This window comes from Dendropsophus ebraccatus, chromosome 8 (assembly GCF_027789765.1).
Source record: "Dendropsophus ebraccatus isolate aDenEbr1 chromosome 8, aDenEbr1.pat, whole genome shotgun sequence".
In the NCBI taxonomy this organism is placed as follows: domain Eukaryota; kingdom Metazoa; phylum Chordata; class Amphibia; order Anura; family Hylidae; genus Dendropsophus; species Dendropsophus ebraccatus.
In genome coordinates, this window is record NC_091461.1 from 27,034,346 (window position 1) to 27,056,285 (window position 21,940).

Here is a 21,940-nt window from a genome sequence, read left to right on the forward strand (position 1 = left end):
ACAAATACTTACTGAGGTACAGAAATGCAATACAGGGTTAGTGGATGTAAAGGAGCAGATTGGTGGCCTCGCAGTGGAGTCCTCCCTTATCCGGGATGACCTAAATAAAATAAGAGATCGAGTACTGGGAATGGAGAGAGCTGTACCGGGGTTAGAAAATCAAATGAAGGAGGTACTATGTAAACTAAATACTCTATCCAAGGACAACTCAATACTCCAGGATAAAATTACAGAGTTAGAAGACAGATCTAGGAGGTCCAACATCCGCTTGCTCGGGTTTCCAGAGGGTATAGAGGGATCCCAGCCGGAACATTTTATTTTTGGGTGGTTAAGAGAGACAGTAGGGGCTGATAACCTCTCGACCCACTTCAATGTAGAAAGAGCCCACCGAGTTCCGGGAAAAGTTCCTCCTCCAGGGGCCCCACCGCGTACCCTTCTAATTAAGATTTTGCTATCCAGAGATCGGGATATTATACTAAGGAAGATGAGGGAAATGAGGGAGATACTTTTTAATGGTCAGAAGATAGCAGCATACCCGGACTTCTCAAAAGTAACACAAAAGAAGAGAGAAACCTTTAGGGAAGTAAAACGACGGTTACACAATGTTAAAATTCAATTCTCCCTGCTGTTTCCCTCAAGGTTAAGACTCACCTATAATGGGAAAGTTTATTTCTTTCAAACAGCTCAAGAGGCCTTCGATTGGCTAGATAGGGAAGGAATTTAAAGTGGAAATTGGAGTGTGATAAATCACTTTTGTACTATGCAGGCCATGTATTTAGGATCATATATGGGTAGTGGAGGGGGGGAGGGGGCCCCGGGGAATTCTGTGAAGGCTTAGGGATTGGTCAATATGGCTGGTCATTGGTGGGGAAAGGGACCAGGGGAGGGGGGGATAAGGGTGGGGAGGGCTTCGGGGGGGGAGTTGAGGAGAGGAGTGGGAATGGTTTTTTTTTTTTTTTTTTTTTTTTTTTTTTTTTTTTTTTTTTTTTTTTTTTTTTTTTTTTTCTCTCTCTCGATAATTGGTGATGGCTACAAGGCTTCTTACATGGAATATTAGGGGCCTGGGGGAGCGTACTAAGCTCTTGGCAGTTTTTGACTGCATAAGCCATTATTTGCCAGCCATAATCTGCCTTCTGGAAACCCACTTCACTTCAGAGACCAGTCATAAAGTTCATAGACAATGGGCATCCGATATAATTCACTCTTACGGCACGAATTACTCAGCCGGGGTATCGATACTTATACACAGACAAATTAAGTTTTCGGAAAAGGGGAGGAAAGTAGACGATAGGGGCAGATTTATATTTTTATATGGGAATCTAGAGGGCAGTGAAGTGGTAATGGCATTTGTTTACATCCCTCCCCCATTCTCTTATGAGGTCCTGATTAAGTTGGTTCAATATTTGCAGGACAAGCCTAATGTGTTATTGTATATTAGTGGGGACATGAATATGGTTATGGATCCTGAATTGGATAGGAGGAATAGGGGTTCTCCGACTACCCCCCGGCTCACCCCGCTTGCTAAGTTTGCTCGTGAGGTTGGCTGGGTGGATACTTGGAGATCCCTATATGGGGAAAAGAGGGCCTTTTCCTGTTTCAGTGCCTCACACAAATCAGCTTCACGAATAGATTTAATGCTTTGTAATGAAGTAGCTCTAGCTAAGGTTAAGTCTATGTCGTACATGGGGAAAACTATATCCGACCATACACCAGTAATGGTATTATTAAGATGGAATAAAAATGATATTTCTGGGGAAAGAACGTTTCGTGTCAATCCTCATTGGTTGACAATTATTGACGCTGAGAGCAGGATTGGCGACGAGATAAAATTGTTTTGGGAGATCAATAAGGGCTCTGCTTCAACCCAAATTGTTTGGGATACGTTAAAAGCCTATATTAGGGGACTAATGTATAAGGAAATTTCGATCTGTAAGCGGAAATTTAGAAGTAGGGAAAAAGAACTGGAGGATCGAGCAACTGCCCTCCTGCAGGAATTTCATCGTGACTCCTCTGATGAAAACTTGCGGCTCCTCAGGGAGGCTCAGGATTCTCACGCCCTGTTCCTCCTTGAGAAGGCGGAACAAAAATTTTTTTTTCGCGAGCAGAAAAGGTTTATAGTGGCAGGTAAGCCTAGTAAGATTCTCGCTGATATCGTGAAAGCACAAGATCCTAGGAAAAGAATAGAGGCTATTAAGGGACATTCTGGGGAGATTATTAGAGAGGAGCATGGTATAAGGAGGATATTTAGGGAATTTTATAGTAAATTATATTCCTCGGAGGGGGATGCGCCTGAGGATCGGCTCAACCAGTTCTTTAGTGGAGTGAACTTACCAACTGTCACAGTAGAACAGAGAGCAAGCCTAGATAGAGAGATTTCCTTAAGTGAGTTACAAAAAGCTTTAAACTCTATGCCCAATGGTTCTGCTTCTGGACCAGACGGGATTCCAATGGAATTTTATAAAAAATATGGAGGTGTCTTGTCGCCAATCCTGCTCGAAGTGTTTTATGAATCCTGCTTAGCTGGCAATCTCCCACAGTCTATGTTGGAGGCCACAATAGTTATCTTCCCCAAAAAAGATAAAGATAATACTGAACTCGACTCATATCGTCCTATCTCATTGCTAAATTCGGATATTAAGTTATTCTCTAAAATTATAGCACTCAGGTTAAAAGAGGTAGTTGGTTTATTGGTTAATGAAGATCAAAATGGATTTATTCCACAGAGATCCACCTTCACGAACATTGAACGAGTTTTCGCGGATGTTCAGGTTGCTGGAGATGATCCCCACTCTATCCTGTCGCTTGATGCCACCAAGGCCTTTGACAGGGTAGAGTGGGGATATCTGTGGAAGGCTCTCGGCGCCTTTGGCCTCGGACAAAATATAGTAGCCTGGATTAGGATGATGTACGACTCACCCAGGGCGAGAATATGTATAAATGGGGGCATGACGGAATGGTTTACCCTCTCTAGAGGTACCAGACAGGGGTGCCCTCTATCCCCGACCCTCTATGCTCTGTATATAGAGCCCTTAGCTACAGCTATAAGACAAGATCCATTTATAAAAGGTTTTGGCCTGAAGTCGGATTTAGGTAAAATAATTCTGTATGCTGACGACATGCTTGTCATGGTGCAGAACCCAAATAGGGCAATTCCTAGAGTAATGGAATGTCTTGAGCGATTTGGAGAAATCTCAGGGCTTCGGGTAAATTGGAGCAAGTCTGCGTGTCTCCCGATCGGTCAAGAAGAAATCCACCCAGATTTTGGTCTTATGAAGTTAAATAAAGAGGATAGCATTAAATACCTGGGGATTAATATTTCATCCGACCCTAGAAGATATATTGAGCTAAATGTCAAACCCTTAATCAAAAGACTGGAAAAGAAAATAGATATTTGGTTGAGATTACCCCTTGCTCAAGTGGATCGTATAGCACTTATTAAGTTAATAATACAACCTCAGATAGTATATGTATTGCGCTCTGCCCCTGTCTGGGTCCCTAATAAATGGTTCACATACATAGAAGTACAACTGAATCGCCTCATTTGGGGAAGAAAGCGTGTGCGGATCAAATATGAACATCTTATAATAGGGGAAAAAGAGGGAGGGCTCTCATTGCCGGATTTCAAGTTATATTTTTTTGCACTGCACTTACAAAATATTCAGAGGAATAGGGATACACTTTTAGGGAAGTTTATTCTAGGATTAAATAGTAGATGTGGTAAGCACCTCCTCAATATTCTAGAGGCTGGTGCGAATAGTAATAAAGATTTCACATATTTGCACTTATGGAGTAAAGTCTGGAATAGTACTAAGAAATTGTGTCATATAACGGGTAGTACGCAATTCACACCGTTATGGGGAAATCCTGAATTAGGCGAGCTAGATAAAATAGAAACTAGCTTTTGGGTCTCTAGAGGAATCACAGTATTGGATCAAGTTTTTGAAGGAGGGAAGTTACTGAGTTTTGATCTATTAGCACAAAAATATCAGCTAGATCAGCGAGGGGTAATATATTATAGACAGTTAGCACATGCAGTTAAGTTCACTCAAGATCAGGGGATATTTAAGACACAATCACATGAGATCTTTGCACACATTTTGACACTCAAAGGGAATAGAAAAGGAGAGTTGGGAAGACTGTACAAGTCGATTATTAGAATTAGTACTGAGAATAAACATATGGCTTGTAAGCTAAAATGGGAGCGCGAGATAGGTGTTATCACACAGGGTGAATGGGACAATATTTTCAAAATGGCTAGTATAGCCACTATTAATAAGAATCATAAACTTATACAATGGAAGATACTCAGGAGATTGCATTATTCTCCACAGTTTCTTAAATTAATTAATAAACGTACAGATGCAATATGTAGTAAATGTGGCTGGCATGACGCTTCTAATCTTCACCTATTATGGGAGTGTAAGGTGATACAGGATTACTGGCAAAAGGTAGTTACCAAAATAGAAGGGCAAATAAAAGTAAAGATTCCATATAATCCACTATGCATAATATTAGGCTGTACAGTGCAAATATCGGAGCATCAAATATTAATAGCTAAATTGTTACTTATTGCGCGGGTAATCTTGATGAGGCACTGGGTGGATACAGAAGAGCCCCCTATGCTCGAGTGGCTATACTTGGTAAATAAAATCAGGTGCTTTGAAAAGATCTACTATGCAAGTAATGAAAAGGGGAAAAAACGCTTTGGCAACATATGGAGCTTATGGTAAATGTGGTCGAAGTCATCATTGGCAACACAATAGATTTTTTTTTTTTTTTTTTTTTTTTTTTTTTTTTTTTTTTTTTTTTTTTTCTATTCCCGTTCCCCCTCCTGCTTACTTCTCTTTCCTCTCGGGATCCTCAGCTGGGTGGGGGGTGGGGGGTGGGGGTTGGGGTGGGGGATGGCTGGGGTAGGGATTGGGGTATATTAAGTAATGTGTTTCCTATTCTGCATATCATCTCCGTACTCTCTGGAGCTCTGGAGTATGGTTCTTTATGGAAAATGATAATGAGTAGCAAGGTTGATAAGGATGCTTTATTTTGTATATGCGTATGGTGAAACCGTTACATGTACTGGATTTATCCTTGTGTGAAATTGTATTGTATATATCAGCAGGAACTCGGGTTGTGCCGGTCCCTGCTTTATATGTAAAACCTGTTCTCGTATATGGGAAAAATTTAATAAAGACTATTTTAAAAAAAAAAAAAAAAAAAAAAAAAAAAAAAAAAAAAAAAAAAAAAAAAAAAAAATTCCGAAGTAATATAACTTTATTAAAGCAACATATTAGCGAAAAAAAAAAAAACCTCTGTAGAGTACCCCTTTAATGAGTCCATAGACAATAAGTTAAAACTTGAACCTTTGAATTTTCTTAAGTAAATATTGACCTATAGACTGGAGCAGCATTTCGAATTTTCTATAATGAGTAGCAGTAACCTTTACCTTCACAAAAGACCCTCTGTAACTAGCTGTGACTTCCCGTATTAATTCTTTCCCCTTACAGGGCGACACAATTCACCAACTGGCAAGTTGTAAATTATTTTTTAAACTAATATTGATCAAATGTTTGTGGTAAGTGAGAAAATACATTAGTTCAGAACAGAAGGGCCCGACTCTGCAGCTCCCCGAGAATACCTTCATGAATTATTTTTACACACAAGGCTCGAATTCCTGGTTCTTTAGAGTTTTTGCTTCTCATTTTGTGTTGCTCAGGGGGACACTTTGATGTCTTCAAAATAAAATGTTGTTTGTGCTAATATAAATAATAAACATGTTAGGCTCCAAGGACAACCTCAACTTTTCTGAGTTGCTGCTTTCGTCACAAAGTTCTGATTTTTTCTAAACCCCCATTTGCCACCAGAAAGCCTTACACAGCCAGCAGAGGTATTGTATCTTCTGACTCACCTTACAACAGCTTTGTAATTCCAAAATGTTCCATAACATTTTTGACTGTAATTATAAACATATTTACAAAAAATAAGCTGACATTTTCTGTTTTTTTTTAGCTGACAAGTTGGCTTTTCTGTGTAGGCTGTGGCATGGTTTGTAGAGTCATCTCATTGTCATTAAACAATTAATGGACATCAGCGATCACCAACCAGTGATGTCCAACATTCAACCCCGTATAGGGGCGAAAATCTTTTTCGTTCAAATCAACTGGTTTTAGAAAGTTATATAGATTTGTAATTTACTTATTTACTATTTAAACATCTCAAGTTAGCTTCCAGTACTTATCAGCTGCTGTGTGTCCTGCAGGAAGTGGTGTATTCTTTTCAGTCTGACACAGTGCTCTCTGCTGCCACCTCTTTCCATGTCAGGAACTGTCCAGAGCAGCAGCAAATCCCCATAGAAAACCTCTCCTGCTCTGGACAGTTCCTGACATGGACAGAGGTGGCAGCAGAGAGTACTGTGTCAGACTGAAAAGAATACACCACTTTCTGTAGGACATACAGCAGCTGATAAATATGGGAATACTTGAGATTTTTTAAATAGAAGTAAATTACGAATCTATATAAGTTTCTGAAACCAGTTGATTTGAAAGAAACATATTTTCACGGGAGTACCCCTTTAAAAAGGTACTTTGGCACTTTTTATATAGTGCTGTCCTTTTATAAAACATAATAAACATCTTATTCTAACCTCACCCCGCTCCTCTCCTGTAGCTATTTTCTGACCGCAGTTGTCACCACTCAACCAATCACTGACTGAGATGGGACAGCACCGGGGTTATTGATTGGCAGATGAGTTTTGCTTGGAAGTAATGGCAGAAGTGGTCAGTGGGGGAACTGGAGACGCCGGGGAAGTGTGGAAAGGTAAAAATAAGATGTTTACCATGTTTTATATAAGGGCAGCACTATAAAATAATTGTTAAGTGCCAGATTACCCTTTTATGTGCCACGATTAAAAACAATCACAGTGCTTAAGTGTCCATTGACAGGTACCATGTCTGACTGTCACTGCTCCGATCAGTGCCCCCAGTGTGACTGCCGAATGCCAATGCTTTCATGACAGCCTGAGGCCTTCTCCTTACTTCTGTGTTGCCTGATCAATAATCTGATGATAGAGTCTGCCTCAGGCAAGTTCTACTAACCTAGCGCCAATATGAATGATCAATGCTATGCAGTAGCATAGCATTGATCACTGTAAGCAATTCAATCCAAGCAAAAGAAGAATAGGATAACACTCTCCTTTAGCTGGTCAGTGATTATGCTTATTTTAAGAGTGCAGATAGTGATAAAAGCAAGTCCAATTTACATGGGCCACAATGCAGGATGCCAGTTCCAGTGCTCTATGTGCCTTAGGCCTTGGATTCCTGTTATGGCCCTGGAGAACTGGCTTTCCTAGGGCCGATCCCATCTTCCTCCTGGGCCAGCGACTCCTTCCCCCTATGGTAGAGGTAGGGGGTCACTGGGCAAGGAGGATGATGGGAGCGGCCCACAGAGGGTATCGGGCCATCTGGCATTTGCCCGAAATTCCAGATCGTCTGTCCAGCCCTAGATACAGCTAAAAATCTTTATAAAGCCCCCCATCCCACCTGGGTCAGTGGGTGAAGGTTGTATCCCATCACTTTCTAGAGACTGCATTGACACTCCTCGGAGCCTTATACACAAAAGGGGGCTATCATCAGGTTAGATGGTTAGATTCGTCTAACCTACTGATAGTTTACCTGTAAGAATAGTTATGACATCACCAATACACATAATTTAATGATAAGAACATAGAAAGCCAGAACCCATTACTATGAAAAGAGACATGGCCAGATTGAAGTTAGTTGGGGCCCCATATTTCACCCCTGGGACATGAGGTGGTGAACCTCTAAAGCAGCCACATTCATGAAAGGTGTTTGCCCATTTCTGCTGCGTTCTATATAAAGTTAGCCACCTTCAGGTATGTCCTTCTTGGGTCCCTACTAACATAAAAAAAGTTACTTCCATTGGTGTAACTGGCACGTTCTGAACGTGGGATAAGAACCACCTTAGCATCAAATATTAATAGATGGAACTCCCCTTGGTGCTCGCGGTGGTAGAGCCGCCAAGGCACATGCTCCTTATACTCCAGCTAGAGATAAGCAGTTCGGAAACTAGGACGTGTACTGTAACTTGGTATTTTCTTGGACCTTCTCTAACTTTCTAGGCCCTTTGTATACATGACATAATCCAGAATCCTAAATCCTGTTATTTTCACAAATTTACTGTATTTTCTTACTTATAGCATTTCAGTGTAAACTGGGATTTTTAATATTTCTTTTATTCTGCATGGATTTATCGGAGGCATTGTAGGATGTAATAGGGTTGTCGTTATTTAGTTCATTTTAGGACATGTTTGATTCACGAGGACAAATGATATCCTTCTGTGACGATAAAATCCCACCGGTATAATGGAAATAGAAACTCTATAGGGCAGAAAGCAGCTGAATGAATTGCAGTCTGTCAAACAGCAGTGTTACTCACAGAGGATTTAGGAAGCACTTTTGCCTGTTCTTCCATGCTCTCGACGAGAGAAGCTGAAGCCTGTGATATACCTTAGTGAGTGTTTCCAAATCCCATGTGTTCAATTTGAGAATCATAGTAGCCTCAGGAAGCTCTCCTGGTTTCCTTGCTGGCTGCTTAGCAGACACAAAGCTCTTACCTAGAAGAAGAAAAGTCTAGAGAATAAGACCATTGGTTGGTCTTCTGTAATTTAAAAATTTTCACCTGTAAGTAAAGTAAACAAGTAGTTTTTACTGTAATTCCTTAGATACTGAATATGTTTTCAGAATAAAAAGTTTGTGGTTTTCATGCTTTCGGCTTTTAAAGGGGAACTACAGCAAAAGTAAAATAAAAAAAATCTTTCAAATTAACTAGTTTCAGAAAGTTATATAGATTTGTAATTTACCTCTATTTAAAAATCTCTAGTCTTTCACTACCTATCAGCTGCCGTATGTCCTGCAGTATGTGGTGTATTCTTTCCAGTCTGACACAGTGCTCTCTGCTGCCACCTCTGTCCGTGACAGGAAGTGTCCAGAGCAGGAGCAAATTCACATGGAAAACCTCTCTAAAGAGGGAGAATTCTCTGTCCGGTGTTCATCGGGGCTCTGAGAAGTGATCAAAGAGCCCTGATGGTAGCCATGGAAACCGGAAGCCTCAGGCTTCAAGTTTCCTGGTTACAGAGGCCAGCGGGGGGAGGGAGGGAAGGCAGGGGGCGCGCCGTGCGCTCTGCCCCCTCCCCTCTCTCCCCTGCCACTGTCACAAGATTGTAACAGTGGCAGGGGACAGAGGAGAGGGGCAGACATAGGGACATCAGCTTATGTGATCATTATGTTAAGCTGATGTCCAAAAACGACCTGGGCATTGAGGAATCAATGCCCCCAGGTCGTGAAAGGGTTAACATGTCCTATTACACCAAATGATTATCGTCAGGAATGGCTGGAAATTGCCCAAGTGTGGCCAATTATCATTTGATATAGGGCCTTAAGTTGAGGTAAGGATTCAGGTAAAGAAGTACAGAAACCAGGCAGAGAATCCAAGGGTTAAGGCAACAAGCATTGTCTAGGAGCAGAGGTAGGTCAAATATAGGCAATCAATATGAAAGTAAATCAGACTAAGTGCACAGACTTAACATTCAGGCGCCGCCAATAATGTGTCACCTGGCTGGCTCATATAGCAAACTACATAAACTTTGCATAATTATAATATACATATTAATGTACGAAAAAAAAGCAACCAAAAAGAGAAACAGATTAAAAAGTAATGTTTTAAAAGAAAAAAAATAATAAAAAAAATGTATCCAATATATGACCTCTAACTGATGGGGACAAAGCATTATACATCTATGTTTGTAAACAGTCATGATCAATCAAAAGTATCACGTCAATAGAAGTATTGGCTCCTTTTCAATGAGTCTGAATAACTTCAGGAGGCTGTTACATAAGCTCAATATATGAGATAGAATAAAGTAAGAAAGTCATTAACATTAGTGCAAATAAGCTTTTGAATTGAATGACAAGGGAGGAGAGTTTAGGGGCGCACATGATGTCTTTTTAATTGAAAGTCTAAAATTAAAGGGTATTAAAAAACAAAAGCAAAAAACACCTTTCACTAAAAAATAAACCATTACTTTATTAACGTTATTTAATTCATTTATTCATTAATTCAGGTGAATGTTCTCAGATGTAGCGGTCAGTCTTTGATATCATTTTTTGATTATTAAAAGGTGATATCACTAATTACCGGCATGTGATGCAGCACCAGATTCCTTTGATGTAGAAAATAGATTAAAGACTTTTTTCAGATCGCTTTAGAGTTAGGAAGTATTTTTTTCCCCCAATGGCAGGAGGACATGGAAACCACCTCACTGACCCCTTTCTGGTAACCTATAGACTTTTCAAATAATATTGTAATTAATTCCAGATCCCCTAAATTTCTAACTTTTCAATTTAAGAATCAATGCTATTATTGTGGATCAACAAAATTTTCAGGCTGGTTCCACACAGAGTTTTTCAAAAATTTTTTCGGTGTGCGTGAAAATTGGTTTTCCATAAGAAGGGTAAAAGCTGTCCTTCTGATACCACCTACTGCAGAAAGCTACCCTCTAAGTCAGGGGCCGCAACCTCTGCCTCACCTGCTGTAGCGCAACTAAAACTCCCAGCATGCCTGGACAGCTGTTCATTTTAGAATGACTTAGCACTTTCAGAGTAATGGTCCTTTTACACATAATTCGCCAATTGATCGTTTAACGATTTTGAAGCAACAATTTAATTTTTAGAACAATCAATGTTTAGACGAAGAGATAAATCATTTAAAAAAATCGTTATTGTGATCGTTTTAAGATCGCTTAAGCCCATCTCACACATAGGGTCCATCTGTAAAAAAACAGTTTACATAAAGCGATCTTCAGCGATTTTCAGCGAACGACCAATGATGATTTGAGAACGTTGAAAGAGCAAAATGAACGGTTTCCCGCTATTCGCTCATTCTTACAATAATCGCTCAGTGTAAAAAGACCATAAGAGTCCTTAGACAAAGCGATTTTTGACAATGAACGATAAACGATTACAAACAAGAGTTTATCGTTAACCTGAAATCGTTCATCATATTACACAGAACGATAGTCGTTAGTTACGTTTGTTACAACGCTCTTTACTACGATCTTTTGCTCCATCTGATCCCAGCAAAAGAAGGAACGATTTGGAATTACACTGAACGATTGGTGAACGAATGTGGAATTGCAGCTCAGAGCTAAATGAGCGATCAACACACCAACGATTTTTCGTCGCTGCCTGCAGTTACAGAGGACAACTATAGTTTAAATTCGAATGATATAACGATTTTCCCCATAATAATCATCCCTTGTAATAAGACTCCTTACACACATCAGTTAAAAAGTCTGATATTCTGACATATCCACCATTTTAAAAGTTAGATGTTGAGGGTGAGACAGATTAGGTAAATCCTGGAGGTAGGAATCCTGGAGAACAGGGCTGTATCCAACTTCTTCAGCCAACGGTAATCAAATGCAGATTATTCGATGTTTGATCATGTCTAGTTACTATCAATCGCTCCACACGGGTATAGAATATCTATTTTGTGTGTCAAGGGGGAAGAGATGCCTAAAATATTCCATGGAAGAGACTAAGGACTAAGGAAGCAACTGAATATTCTCTTTGGGTGAAGGAAACCTAACTATGACTTTTGTTATTACAGAACATTAACATGACATTACCTGTCAATCTCTGTGGATAGATAAATATAGATGTGGCCACTAGAGATGAGAGAACTTACAGTATATTTGGGTTTGCATGAGATCGGACGCTCTGCATTTGACTCTCAGTGGCTGGAGAAATTGGATGCAGCCCTAAGGCTGCCTGTAAAACATGGATACAGTCATAGGCCATATCCATGTTATATGTGCAGTCCTCGGGGTGCATCCATCGATTTTTGTAACACTCCATGGAAATTACGCCCAGGAACAGGGACCTCTACCTTTGCCAGGAGACCCTGCTCCTGTATGCTGTGGAGCTCAACACAAATTGCTTAAAGTGACACTGTCACCCCCTTTCTGTATGAGGACTTCTCTACCCAGTTTTAAAGCCTAAATTCTGCATTTTTCAGACTTTACTTTATAATACATTTCTTGATGCCTGGTCCAGTGAAAAATCCTTTTTATCGTTGGTAGATTGTGCCGCCTGGGTGAGCCTAACGGTCGCAGCGCCATTTCAACAAGTTCCCATTGGCACTGTAGACCATGCCCCTCTGGGACTTAATCGGTGTGTAGCCCTACCCCCTTGGAAATGGCCGGCCAAGAAGACTAGACCCCACCCCCTATAGGTTGGCCCATTCCAATGACTGCCGAGAGGGTGAGGCCTAGACACTGATGATGTCATGGAGGGATGGGGCCTACAGTGCCAATGTGGGTAGGGCAAAGTGGCACTAAGGCCGTTAAGATGCCGCCCAGGTGGCACAATCTACCAACAATAAAAAACATTTTTCACTTGACCAAGCACCAAGAAATCTTTTATAAAGTAAGGTATGAAAACTGCAGAATTTAGGCTTTACAGCTGTGTAGAGGAGTCCTCCTACAGGAAGGGGGTGACAGAGTCCCTTTAATGTGTCACAGAAACATGTAGGGGAGCAGGGACTCCTGTCAAAGACTGGAGTCCTGTATACTAAATGGCGATGATGCACCACTGCTTTCTTAACATATAGTAACTAGCAATGCATATAATATTACTGCTTACTTCTATGCTGCTTTACACATGCATGCATCACGGCTAACATGCACATTGCATGCCCCCAATGCTGAAAGTTGTCAATGTACTGCAGCACCGAGATGTCCAACAACTGCGAAGATCATGGTGGTGGCTGCATCTTTTTGATCGATAAATTAGATACAATTAGATACATTTTCATTCTAAGGGTATACACATCCTTCATTCTTTCCCAATTCACTGGAAGAAGGAGGGTTACAGTTATTTTTAAATCTATCACCCTAGCAATACTCAGCCTCAGGACGCTAATAAAAAAAAGGTCATTTTTGTTGTGCTTCGTTGAACGTGCCAATTGCTTTTCTTATAAAATTCTTTGAGACATTTAATTTAGGTTGGAATCATTATTGCACAATACAATAAAATGTTTAATTGTATGTTCGGTGCAATAAAAGTGTTCTATTACCTGTCTCTCAATTTATCACCATCAGCCGAGTGCATTTCTCTAGACGTTTATTGTGATGTGGGCTACGGGTCATAAGATTTGGATTCCGGTATCCGTGTCATTTATGGAAACTAAATTGATTGTCAAATGCTCGTTCATCAATCACTTACAATAGATTTTTTATTTAGCAGTTGTTTTGCTAGAAATTCAAGCTCGCCTGTTTAAACAGATGTGCTCATTGTATATGATTATTCCTCATTAGAGCCCCGAAACCTGCAAACATGGGTGTGCATACTTTCTGAGCTAACGTTCAAGCTCTTTTGGGTGTCATTCATACAGATATCTTCTTAATGGTGCGTTCACACCTACAGGATCTGCAGCAGATTTGATGCTGTGTTCAGTTATTTAAATGAAATCTGCTGCAGAAAATCAGCTGCAGATCCTGTAGGTGTGAACGCACCATTAAGGGGTATTTCGCTTAGGTAAAATACATGCTGAATCATCTTCGGTCCTGAAGGCTAACAATTTGTTCCATACGGCTGTCTCTGCACTCTGTAGTGCAGAGACTGTCTTTAATCCTCTCGGCATTAAAGAACAGTTTCTTTTCCCCCTTTCTCTTTCCAAATACATAGTTTAAAGGGGTAGTGCACCAAAAAAATTTTTCTTTCAAATCAACTGCTGCCATGAAGTGCCAGAGATTTGTAATTTACTTCTATTAAAAAAATCTCAAGCCTTCCAGTACTTATCAGCTGCTCTATGCCCAACAGGAAGTTGTATTATTTCCAGTCTGGAGAGCAGGAGAGGTTTTCTATGGGGATTTGCTCCTTCTCTGGACAGTTCCTGACATGGACAGAGGAGGCAACAGAGAGCACTGTGTCAGACAGGAAAGAAAACACCACTTCCTGCTGGACACACAGCAGCTGATAAGTACTGGAAGGCTTGAGATTTTTTAATAGAAGTAAATTACAAATCTCTGGCACTTCATGGCAGCAGTTGATTTGAAAGAAATTTTTTTTTGGTGCACTACCCCTTTAAGTCAGGAGATACCAGTCTCCCCACTCCAACTGTATCAGCATCAGCCAGTATCAGTGTATGAAAACTCCGCCCACCAGCTGCTGATTGGCAGTTATCTATCCATGCTGTGTATAGGCATTCAACTGTCAATCAGCAGCTGGAGGGCAGGGGAAGGGGTGGGGCAAGAATCCTATTCTCCTGCATATTAGGAGAATGGCTGAACAGAATGATATAAGTAATTCACTGATCTGTTCCGCATTTTTGGCACTATTTAAGGAAGCATAAACCTAGTGACAGATTCCCTTTAACTCCTTAATGACCGCGGGCGTATATTTACGCCCTGCGGACGCCTCGGGGAGACCCCGCTCTGAACCCAGCCTGGGACCGCATCTATTAGCGGGCACGGTCCGATCGCCATGCCCATTAATTAAGGATTCAGATGCAGCTGTCAGCTTTGAGTCAGAATCCTTTATGCAGCCTAATCCCTGGTATCTAGTGGGGTATATCGCTCCTCAGGGACGTTGTCCGGGAGGAGCGATTCACACATCCGGCTCGGGGTCTGCGCCGTAATGGCGCTGATCCCAGCTCGGCACTTGATAGCTTCAGGCTTCAGCAGCCGGAAGCAATCCAGTGCCTATCTCATTGATCTATGCTGTATATCTATGCAGCATAGATCTCAATGATAGATCAGTGTACTTATACTAGAAGTCCCCCAGGGGAAATAACCCTAACCCCAGGGGGAATAACCCTAACCCCAGGGGGGCTTCTAGTATAAGTTTAAAAGAAAAAAAAGTGTTGTTATTAATAAAAAGCCCCCACCCCTAATAAAAGTTTGAATCACACCCCTTTTCCCAGGTTATAAATAAAAATAAATAAATAAACATGTTTGATATCGCCGTGTGTGTAATCATCCAAACTATTAATTAATCACATTACTGATCTCGCACGGCAAATGGCATAAGCACAAAAAAATTCCAAAGTGGAAAATTGCGCATTTTTGGTCAAATCAAATCAAGAAAAATTGTAATAAAAGCAATCAAAAAGTCGCATATGCGCAATCAAGGTACCGATAGAAAGAACACATCATGGCGCAAAAAATTACACCTGACACAGCCCCATAGACCAAAGGATAAAAGCGCTATAAGCCTGGAAATAGAGCGATTTTAAGGAACATATATTTGTTAACAATGGTTTGAATTTTTTACAGGCCATCAGATACAATAAAAGTTATACCTGTTACATATTGTTGTAATCATAACGACTTGAGGAACATACATAATAAGCCAGTTTTACCCCAGGGTGAACGGCGTAAAAACAAATACCCCCCAAATAAACAGAATGCACTTTTTTTTTTCAATTTCACCACACATTAATTTTTTTTCTGGTTTTGCAGTGTACTTTATGAAAAAATTCAGCCTGCCATTGCAAAGTACAGTTAGTGGCGCAAAAAAATAAGGGCTCATGTGGGTTTCTAGGTGAAAAAATGCAAGTGCTATGGCCTTTTAAGCACAAGGAGGAAAAAAACAGAAGTGCAAAAATCGAAATTGGCCCGGTCCTTAAGGGGATAAAGGGTTGAGCATTGACTTATAAGGCAGCTACTGTGCTTTGCATCCCAAGGAGTTCTCAAAACTTTACAAACAGGAAAAGTTCAAAGCCATCCTTTCAGGTCTCCTACCTCTCGTCCAACTTTAATTCCATGGGAACAAAAAACAATATTACAATAGGCCATTGTGCTCCTGGTTTTATAGACACTATATCGCATTTGAAGTTCTTTTAAAGGACTTTCTTGCAGTTTAATAAATATGTTTTATATATTAGTAATCTTGCACAACATATTGATAGAAATGTTGAAATGCCAACCTGCTAAGATCTTAAGTGCCTAATTCTAATGTTCGAAACTATCCAAGCTAAACGCTTCCCTATTACGTGGCCACATTAAATCATTTAATTTCTAAACTTTTTCCCCCCACGGCGTTTATTCACTCCGTAATGTACAAGCAGGGAAGTAATGTACCAGCATTACACTGCAGAGAGATGACTCCACGCAGAAGATGTGGGATATCACAAGAGCAGGATCGTTGCTTGTTTAGCAATTTGCATATAAAATGCCAAATCCTTTCTGACTTAATTTACTGTGACTGTATAAATGAGGGGATAAGTTCATTATCTGGGATGAACAGAATGAAACACTTAACCAGTGAACCCCATAACCTAGTTCTGCGTGTGTAGGCACATCCACGCTAATCTCGGACAAATATTTCACTTTAGGATTTGGAAATATAATTTCTATTAGAGGACGATAATTTGATTATTGTTTGTGTGGCAAATATCATGGAAGCAATGATATATTATGGGGGAAAGGCTATATTATATAATAGTAGAATACCGTATGTTAAAATGAAAGGAATGATCCACATTAGAAGAGATAAAATGGTTGTAAGTGGGGGAATCTGGAAGCAAGTGTTCAATTCCTTGGCAGCGCCACCACTGGGTAAATGAAGCATTACACTTTCCTCATTGAAATCAATGACCTGTGTGTAAAATGTTGAGTCCTCCAGTGATTTTATAAAAATTTATAAATTTATAAATATAAAAATATATATATTTTATATATTTATAAATTTAAGATAAGGTTCCCTCACCTTTATTAATTCAGGATATGTAGATTTTCTAAACCAGACAACAATTTTTTTTTTAATCAATATTAAATTTCTATCTCACCTTAAATGCTCAGATTTTAAGATTTTCTGGCAAATTAACATAAGATCACAATGGTAATGGCACTGGAGAAAATCAATTCTACTTTGTAGGTATTGTTCTATCTATTGTTAATCCAGGCCGCAGATGGGTAGTGTCAGTTGCATAACACAGCCGGCATCCACCATGCATAAAGTAAGCTACGGACATGGAGAGAAAGGAGCTGCACTGAGTCCCTACACTAATGCTGGGTTTACACGGAACAATAATTCGCCCGTATGATTAACGATTTCGAAGTAACGATTTTTTTTTTATAACGGTCAGCGTTTAGACGGAACAATATATCATACGGAAAAATTGTTTTGCGATCGCTTAAGCCTATCTCACACATTGGTAAAATCGGTGAACGACTGTTTACACGAAACGATCTGAGATTTTTTTGCGAACGACCAACGACGATTTGAGAACATGTTCAAAGATCAAAATGAACGATTTCTCGCTCATCGCTTGATCGTTCACTGCGTTTACATGTACGATTATCATTCAAATTCGATCGTTATCGTGCAAATTCGCACAATAATCGTTCCGTGTAAACGCAGCATAAATCAACACTCGCCTCTGGACGGGATAGACTGCTTAACTGCCCAATGTTTACCTCTTATCGTGATGTCCAGTGATGACACTTTTATTTCCTTGTAAAGCACTGCCTAGCCAGGTATTTTTTTTTTTTTAGCAGTTATTTAATTGATCTCCTATAGTTGTATTTTTCCTATAGGCTATAAGTGTTTTTTTTGTTTTTTTTTTACAAGGCCTCTCTCAGTATAGGGCTGCTCTGTATTTGTTGATAGCTTTTTCAGTATATCATTTTGAGGAGTATTTTTGAATAAGAATGAAATTGTTTATGATGTAGTTTCTTATTTTTTATTTAATAGCTGAAACAACTGGAGTTGTGGATCCGCTGTACCACCACTAGCGGTGGCATAAGTTGCATCAGGGAGCAGAGTCTAAGGGCACCTGTGCCCACCACAAGGCGGGATGGACTTGCTGCAGCAGGCGACCCACAGGTCACTACTCCTGGCATGACTTGCTAGCAGCAGCAAGCGAGCTACAGCTGGAGACACATAGGCAGGCTGGCTGGGACACAGCAGGACACACGTCTAGAACCGCAGGCATCAGGACACGTTGCTGGAACCGCAGGCAGCAGGAGTCACAGCTGGAACTACGGACAGCAGGACTCACAGGCAGGAATCACAGACAGCTGGGACCACACACTATGGAAGCATGTAGAGGCTCCAACACTAGGATCAGGGCAGGGCAGGAATTTATAGGGAAAGTGATTAGGTGCCCAACCAACTAGGTACGTGCTGTCCCTTTAAATTTCACTGAACCGGTGCACACTCGCCCTAGGAGGCAGGGACCTACCCGTCGGCAGCGAGAAGCAAGAGCCAAATAGGGACATATCAGCTGTAGTGTACCAGCACAGGTGTGCCATTAAGTTGTATTGCACCTTGCGATATGTGATATGATTCAAGTGTGTTCTCTGTTTTTCCCACTAGGTGTCACTACTGTGTTTCTGTTATGTTTTATTCTGTGCACAGCTGAAGGAAGCATTAGGTTAATTCTTGTATGTCATATGTTTCTTTTCCCTCTGTTTTCTGCCCTATCCTCTCCTTTCTCTCTTGCACCACACAATCTCACCAATCACTGGGAGGTTTAGTGCGCCCCTAAAAAAGGAGAATAGTTCCTGATGGGAGTGGTTAGTCAGTCAGTTCCTAGTTGGTCAGTGAAGAGAGAGTGAGCTAGACCTCTTCTGTTAAGGGATACCTTCTACACGGTATAGGGCAGTGACCTGTTTTCAGTTAGGCACTGACCCCAGTGGAACAAAGTGCAGTTAGCCTATGTATTTAACTGCGTAACGCATGGCTATCATGTAAAGGTTGGAAAGTCTGCTTCAACCAGTGCAGGGACCTGGAGCCTTGTACTACCCTGCCAGGACGGGTACCCCAACATTGTAGGACTTTAAGCAGTCAGTAAACGTGAGTATGAGTATCTTCTCTGTTCCTCTGATACTCTCAGCTATGCTATCCCAGCAGAGTATAGTGCTACATTGGACAGGGTCCTCGAGACGTTACTCTACTCTACACAGACTACCACTTCTTTGCTCTTCTACCTGCACCAGAACTAATTGAAGCAATTATTGCACTGAAGCACTAAGTAAACGGACATTATTCTGGTTACTGGACTCTGTCTATCATTTTGCACCAACACACCAGTGTACACTTGGGCTATCCAGATTTGCAGAAGCGGGCTCTGTCCGACCAGGGGTGGGTTACAACACCACTCCAGACACCACTCCAGGCTACCGTGACAAGTGCCCAAGTGACTCTACACCCACCTAGCAGCAAAAATATTGCTAGCTAACCCTGACAGGGCATTGCCAACGTTACTGGACAGCAAGTTAGATTTGTCTAACCTGCTGATAGGTCCCCTTTAAAAAATGCCTCTACCCTCTGTTGTTCCAGCGAGCATGTGCACATGGAGACACAGGCATTCACATGGCTGATAGCTTAGTCTGCTATAGTACCGTCTTACTCCAGAGAAGAGTTGCCTTGGGCTGTGTACTGCAATGCAAAGAGCTGAGCCGCAGAAAAAAGGGGTAAAGTGCATGAAATACATATTTACAATTACAAAGAATGGAGCAACAAGCAGCAATTCCTTAGACAATAAAGACAATAGATTAAGACAATACATTCTTCTTCTTTACCCTTTAAATAACATGTTTAGCTCTGCTACATCTGAACACTGATGAAGTATGAATAGATTATAGGTGGCTGCATTTATTCTAGATGAATACTTCTAGAACAAAGAACCGACTTCAATGAGCACATCATACCATCAATTTACACCACAACGTCTGTGTCTGTGCGTGTGCTACTATATAACATATTCATATAGGAAAAACTTCAGAAATATCAATAAAACTAAATGTCAGGTCTCTGCGTGAAGAACATCAGTTGTTTTCCCAGCAATGGTGATTACACATTAATTAAAATTAAAAAATCTTCCTTTGCTCTACACTCATATAGGCAATGCAGGCTTAAGTAATTACATTGGGTTCTTTGATATTTTGTATATGCAATATAAGCCTTCATCCTTAATCACAAACTTTCATGTCATGTTCCTCAGACCATAAATGGAACATCTTCAAAGTCAGGAGTGATATTTAAGGAGAAATCCACATCATGACAGATGAAAGTACCAATGGTAGAAGTAGGCAGGGGGTAAAAACTTTATATCACATGTACAGGATAGTTAGAACTAATCTTCACTATTAATTAAAGTCTATTTAAAAATCTCAAGTCTTCCCATATTTATCAGCTGCTGTATGTCCTGCAGGAAATGGTGTTTTCTTTCCAATCTTACACTGTGCTCTCTGCTGCCACCTCTGTCCATAACAGGAACTGCCCAAAGCAGGGTAAACTTTCTATGTGGACTTGTTACTCCTGTAGACAGTTCCTATAAGAGACAGAGCAGCAGAAAGGATTATGTCAGACTGGAAAGAAAACACCACTTCCTGCAGGACATACAGCAGCTGATAAGTACTGGAAGACTTGAGATGTTTTAATGGGTTTACAAATCTGTATAACTTTCTGGGATCAGTTAATCTTAAAGTATTTTTTCTTGATTACCCCTTTAAACACTGTCTTATGGTACAGTCCAGAATGGTAATAAAACAGTGATACAGTGATAATATACAATGGATTCAGAAAGTCTTCAGAATCTTTAGCTTTCGTTCTTTTATGTTGTAGCCTTTTGCTAGAATTAAAAAAGAATTCATGTTTACCCCATCATTCTGCACTCAATATACTGACCATCAGAATATGAAAAAAAAAACCCCTTTCAACTGTACTAAAAAGGAAAAACTATTTTTTTTTTTTACTGGGGGCCTCTCATTTCTATTGATCATCTTTGAGTTGATTGAAGTCACCTGCGCTAAATTCAGCTGATTTGCCAGCATTTGGAAAGACAAAGCCCTGTAAAGGCTTCATAGCTGAAATGCATATCAGAGCAAACACCATGAGGAGGAAAGAACTGCCTGTAGAGCTCAGACATAATATTGAATGGAGGCTCAGACCTGGAGAAAAGTACAGAAAATGTCTGCTGCTCTGAAAGTTCCCAAGAACTCAGAGCTCATTTATAGCTAGGTAATCGGGGGAGAAGGGCCTTGGTAAGAGAAGTAACCAAGAACCCAATGGTCCCACTGGCTGAGCTCCGAAGAGCCTCTGCACACACAGAGAAACCTTTAGAAAGTCAATCTGGGTTTCATGGCAAAGTGGCCAGAAAGAAGCTTCTTATCAGTAAAAGACACATGAAAGGAGTGTGCAAAAAAACAAAAACACCCAAAGGCCAAATTACATGGCAATATGGGGGAAGCAAGCTCTGACCTGTCAGCTCAGTGCTCACTTCCCCCTCCTTCCCTGCTTGCTGCCTGTACTAATACAAGTGGAGCGATGGGCAGTAGACCATCGCTGCACCAATAGTGAAGTTTCAACATGAAAGACCACGATCAGCAGACATACTGCATGTTGGCCTTTTACCATGTCCTATCACGCCAAACTACTATTGGTCAGAACAGCCGGTAATCTGTCAAGTACAACCGATAATCGTTTCAAGTAATAAGGCCTTTACACTGTGAGAAAAAAGTATCTCTGATTAAACCAAAATTGAATGTTTTGGCCTCTATTCTAAGTGTCTTGTCTGGAGGAATTAGGGAACGCTCTTCACCTGCTCAATATCGGCCCTACAATGAAGCATGGTGGGGGCAGCAGTTTATGATCCCCGCCCTCACCTCATAAAGAGCTCTATGCAACTTGATCATATACAGAGTTGTGGCCAACATTGTGACCCCACTGAGGGCACAGAAGCACATGTATTTACCAGGGGTCACCATGAGATCACATGACATAGCTGAAGGAAATGATTACAGAAATGTTCAGATAGAAAGGAATGACTAAATGAGGTGATTCTAGCTGAGAAAAATATACTGGCTGACAAACTGTATTAGGCTATGTTCACACTACATATGAGACCGGCCATTCCGTGA

General features: G+C 40.6%; 1 long non-coding RNA gene across 1 annotated transcript in view; it reads right to left on the reverse strand.

The window, feature by feature from the left end:
- Positions 1-8,255: 8,255 nt before the first annotated feature.
- Positions 8,256-21,940, reverse strand: part of LOC138799192 (uncharacterized) — an 83,596-nt gene continuing 69,911 nt past the window's right edge. The window contains exon 4 of the long non-coding RNA XR_011364228.1: positions 8,256-8,626. This is a non-coding gene — a long non-coding RNA (uncharacterized lncRNA). The remainder of the gene's footprint in view (positions 8,627-21,940) is intronic.